Genomic DNA, 5845 nt, shown 5'->3' on the forward strand with positions numbered 1-5845 from the left:
ATTTACTCACCATTATGTCGCTCCAAACTCGATTTTCATTCTTCTGTGGATAGCAAATATATATTATACAAGATCATCAATACTTTTGTTTACAATGAAATGCAGTGATCAGGTGATGTCAAGATATAAATGTACCATAAAACTACTCCATATCTTTCTATTCTGAGAAGTCTAAAGCTTTATAATAGCTTTGCGTGAGTAAAATAGTTAAATTTAAGTCCTTTTCCACCGTAAATCAAATCTCATTTGCATCAAGACCAAGAGAACCAATAGCATTTGACATCAGTGCAAAACATCTGCAACTCATGTTCATGCATACATTTGAATATATGGAAGAGAGAATACGAGACACATGCATGATTTTCAGTGAATAATATCTTAAAATTCATATATATAATGCAGAACATTTAAAGTTTGGGGTCTGTAAGAAATGTTTTAATGTTTTTGGGAAAAAAAAGTCTTATGTTAATTTATTGGATCATAATAACAGCAATATTGTGATATACTATTATAGTTTAAAATAACTGCTTTCTATTTGAATATATTTTAAAGTGTAATAATAAACCCCTGGGCGCAAAGCTGAATTTTCAGCATCATTACTTCAGTCTTCAGTGTCACATGATCCTTCAGAAATCAGCATAATTTGCTTCTCAAGAAATCTTTCTTATTATCATCAATGTTTAGTTTAGTTTAATATTTCTGTGGAAACGGTGATATAATTATCTTTTCAGGATTTTTTTTTCTTTTTTTTTTGATGATTAGAACGTTCCAAAAAGTAGCATTTATTTGAAATAGAAATCTTTTGTTACGTTCCAAATATCTCAACTGTCACTTTTTAACAGTTGAATCAATAATCTGTCCTTACTGAATAAAGTATAAAGTATATATGGACTAATTTTATGGTATTTTTTTGGAGAAAAGAACTGTAAATATTCTTCAAAACTCATTTTGTGCTCCACAAATGAAACAAAGACATACAACTTTGGAACAACATGAGAATGAGTAAATGTTTTCATAACTTTCATTTTTTGGATGAACTATTGCCTTAATAATGTCAAAAGAAAAACAGAAAGCTGGTGTCCTTCAGAAACTCTGCGGTGTGTCCCTGCCAAGAACACATCAGACTGCACGAACACGTCAAACTTTGTGTTTAAACGCTCCAAAACGGATCACAGTTGAACTGAACTCAATCTTCAAAATCCAAGCTCAGTTCTTCCCACTGAAACACACAGGGCTGTGTTCTGTGGACATCTTCTCATGTGTGTGCGAGACAAGACCTGGACGTGTGAGCGCGTAAATACCACGGTGGTTCAGGCACCTCTCCCTTTACCCAGAATTCCTCTGTCCCACTTCCCTTGACGTCACAGCTGGAGAAAGTGCGGCTTCTCGTGGTCACTGTGGAAGAGGAACTGCCCCGAAGCAGCTCGGGGGAATTTTAATGGTGGAGTTGGAGACCACTGCTGAGAGAGAACGACTTTAGGGTTTGGACAGCCTTGTCATAACTAAGCGATTTTTGTATGTATGTAAGTGTGAGGATCTTGAGAGTGTGTTTTTGTCTGTCTTTCTCTCTTTAGAGCTGATCTGATGCCAAATCTCTCCATCTGGAAGCATGATCATGGCATACAGCTGTTAACGAAGTCTTCAAAACATCCCAGAGAAATCAGTTTTTGCATGTAAGCGTATCAATTCACCGACTGTCTTTGGCCTCCTGTAGCTGGACTGATTTCTCTATATCCTCTCACAAAAGCAATCTCTTTTATGCTCAGTGTAAAATGGTATAAGGTGGGCACTTCTCAAATCATCTTGTCCTTTATAATTAATCCACATTTTTGACTGACAGACCTATGAAACTGTAGATTTGTAATGTGATTTAGCATTCATTTTATATATATTAAAAAAAGAACTACTAGTAATAGACTGTAATACACTAAAATTGTTTAGATATGATGTTTTGAAATTATATATATATAAGTCATTTGTTCACAAATCAGACTTAACTAGCTGTATGGTAAACGCTAATGGTTTAGAAACTCGCCTTTTTCTTTTACTAGAATGCCACTTAGAATAAAACATGCAAGCAAGATACATTTATTTTGGGGGCATTTTGTCATGTTTTTCTTCTTCAAAGGGAATTTATTTTTATAATCGTGTTGTTTTTCCATCAAGTTTATCTTTCATATTCCTATTCAGACTCACTACTGATGGCTGTCAGCTCTACTAATTCTCCGTCCTGACTGGGAAATGGATCTTGGCCCCAGTTTAAGTGGACGGCTGGTTTCTTTCATTACTCTGGGGGTTTGTTTGTCTTAACTGCCCGTTATTAGGACAGTGAACTTCCGAGCCCGTGCCGGAATGACTACCACATGTTTGTGCTTTGAAATTCCAGCCAAAACAAAAGAATAAAAATTCTCCACACAATTCCCATGAGGAGGACTGCGGAAATAACCAGGCGGTCTCACAGAGTATGGAAATCCATTCTTTTCTTAACCGCACCGCCCGAAGGGTTAAAAACCCATCCGGCACATTTACGGTATTCTGCACCCGTTTTCTCTAATTGTGCCTCCTGGAAACCTTTGGGAATAATGCAAACCTGGAAATGAAACCCTTTCCCTTTGGGGCCAACTGTACATGAACCTGAACGCAAAGAGGACTCACTACAAAGCAAAACTTTAGTCAGATCTCTATGAAGTGATAAAGTATCTCCTGGCAGAAATGCACCAATGTGAACTCCAGAAATCTGCTGGTATTTGGTCTTTCTTTGTTCTTCCTGGGGCATTGGGTTGGGTTGGATCCAATCTGACCATGTCTGGATGCAATGAATACCATTGATGCGGTGAAGAGGAGCGGAGATATAAAACACACACACACACACTTGAGATAAAAGGAGCAGCGAGCTGCGGCTTGAAGCGTCTCGCCGGGTGTGTCTGTGGACATGCCACTCATTCCTGGTTGCAATCAACAAAGTGAAACCAAATGAGGGTCTGTGTGTGGGTGGACTTGCGTGTGTGAATGTGTGTGTGTTTTATGATAAGGTCTGGTGGTGGTGAGTGATTGTATGATGGATTGGACAGGAGGCGCAACTGACATCTGCGCCGTAAACAAGAATGACTCAGAGAAACACAAATCAGTTTCATTAGTTCAGCAGATTCACCCATCAGAGACATTTAGTGTACAGCAAAAATAAATGTGCTTTTAAATGTTTACCTGCATAAAAATCTGGTCACCACTCATTTAGAAATGAAGGAATACACCATGAGAGCCCATGTGTTAAAACAAAATCTTAATAAAATCATAATATTATTAGTACCAAGCTAAATTATTAACAACTGCCTAGGCTAACATTGCTTAGCACTGATACAGAGGATTCATAAACATATGATTTTCCCATTTCTGTATAAACAGAATTACAGTCAAGGAGTTTGACTCTATAATATTTCATCGAAAGTAGTCTAAAGGTACACCTCATCACACACACAACCAGTTGATCTCCATTAGACCAATTTAAACCCAATTTAAGGCTTCGATTTCCTTCCTGGAATCAATCTGAATGAGTGTTTGTGCCATAAAGCCCAAAATGTAACCTGCTAACCTGTTGCTATAACTGTATAATTAATCATAATTTTTTACTGCAGTACTGTGTAAAAATCCATGAAATTTTAGAAGTCCAATCGAGAAGACATATCTTTATAGGATATTGAAAAAGAAATGTAATGCACTAGTGATCTTTTGAACCACATTGTTCATCTGCTTATAATTAATTTGATTTGAGATACTATAAAACATTTGAAAGCGTAAAGCCAACAGTATAACATATTTACATCCTTCAGTTCTTAGAATAAGTCGCCATTTCAACGTTTTTAATCGTTCAATATAAGAATCAGAAGGAACATTTTATTGTGTTTTATCAAGACAAACACTTTATTCCTTCAATGCTTTATCAAGGTCCTGATTTTTATTGTATTCTATGATTATTTATTTTTTTCCCACCTACCAGCTGTAACATCATGCAGATGGTAAGGATAGTATTTAGTGTTTAATACTCACAATCGTTTTTTTTTTAATAATAGATGTGTAATAAAGACAGGTGAAGTCAACAGAAAAAAAAAGGTGACAGAGACATCAAAAATAAATACATCACCATATGAACACTGGTTTAAAAGAAAGCATAAATTGATCACATTCCTAATGTATGTTTATTTTATGAACAAATGCATATTATTAAATATATATGACAAAGACAACACAGTCTGCTGTGAGCTTCAGTTCAGTATTCCATTTCACTCAAAGATAGAGCACAACAGGGGCGTAGATTACGCGGGGGACACTAGGGACGTGTCCCCCCCCACTTTTATCATCAAGGAACTTCATCCCCTGCACTTTTTCGGGCAAGTGTATTCGTATAGAGGTTTTCAAGAGCTGGTGTGAAGAAATATAGATTTAAACTCAAAGAGACAGGATAGTCTGCGCATGACCTGATGTTTTTTTCGGACCGAGAAGGCATGATGAACTTCACAGAGCGCTAAACTCTCATGCTGCGTGTTTCATTCATACTCGAAGCCAGAGGCCGCTCTCGCGCTGAAAGTCATAACAGGAAATTTCTAATATTGGGGCAACAGCGTCCAGCTATCAAGAGTTGTTTTCGGTTTAGTTTAGTTTTTTTTTAAGTCCAAAAAAATATCCAGCAGGTGATAAATAAAGTATATGTACAAATCAGTGCTAACTGACAGCATTTATTACAGTATAGAAACTATTCTGCCTTATTATGTGATAAAAAGTGTTTGTAGTATATAAACAAATCATTATTCTTTGTTATTGTCCAGCAGGTATAGATTTTTAGCCAATTAAAAGCAAGAAATTAGAGGAAAATTCAAGTTGCCTATAGTATCCACTACCAGTCAAATGTTTTTGAACAGTAAGCTTGTTAATTTTTTTTTTTTTTTAAAGAAGTCTCGCCTTCTTCTTGGGATTGGCGGTGAGCCCTGCCCGCCGAAGCACCCTCCGGAGCCGCTCCAGGTGGTCCTCCCAGGTCTCCGAGTGGATGACGACATCATCGATGTAGTCCGCTGCATAAGCCTGATGGGGTCTCAGCACGATGTCCATCATCCGTTGAAAGGTGGCTGGAGCCCCGTGCAGCCCGAAGGGGAGAACCCGCTACTGCCAGTGGCAGTGATGGAGTACTCGAGTCCTGGACTCGGACTCGAGTCCGACTCGAGTCACTATTCTTTGGACTCGAGTCCGACTCGAGACTCCATTCTCTGGACTCGTGACTCGACTTGGACTCGTGGACTGATGACTCGTACTTGGACTCGGACTCGAGGATATATAAAATCGGACTTGAGCATTCATCACGTTGTTTTTGATTAAAAATTTTATAAAAAAATGTTTCGTGCACAAGACCGGCCGGGATCTATTCTTTTTCCTCACAGACACTGCTACCGCTCGCTCTCTTTGCTTGACAACACACCCACTGATGTCACTCACTTTACTTTTTTTCCAAAGCGCTCGGGCACTTGCGGGAAAGGATGAAGCTGATTGGTTAGTTCTTGTCACGTGACCCGCGGTCCGCTTGCGGCATTCTGAAAAGTTGAATTGTTTTTAACTCGATGCGGTGCGGACGCGCCTGGATGCTTCCATTATGAGCGTGCATACCGCGCGCCTACATTGGAAATAACGAACTTGAGCATGCAAAAGACGCGATATTTGAACGGCCCTTATCGTTACACGCTGCTTTCTGACCAGGCGCGTGCCCTCAAACACACACATTCACTTGAACACATGCAAACCCACTCACGCTAAATCACTGGGTCACTCACACACGCTCTCTCTCTCTCTCTCTCTCTCACAC

General features: G+C 38.7%; 1 long non-coding RNA gene across 1 annotated transcript; it reads left to right on the plus strand.

Annotated features, from left to right (window-relative positions):
- Window positions 1-1367: 1367 nt before the first annotated feature.
- Window positions 1368-4469, plus strand: LOC127947423 (uncharacterized). Its single transcript, XR_008151290.1, has 3 exons — window positions 1368-1481; window positions 1575-1673; window positions 2191-4469. It is a non-coding gene; the product is annotated as an uncharacterized LOC127947423 (long non-coding RNA).
- Window positions 4470-5845: the final 1376 nt, after the last annotated feature.

This window comes from Carassius gibelio, chromosome A25 (assembly GCF_023724105.1).
Source record: "Carassius gibelio isolate Cgi1373 ecotype wild population from Czech Republic chromosome A25, carGib1.2-hapl.c, whole genome shotgun sequence".
NCBI classification, from domain to species: Eukaryota; Metazoa; Chordata; class Actinopteri; order Cypriniformes; family Cyprinidae; genus Carassius; species Carassius gibelio.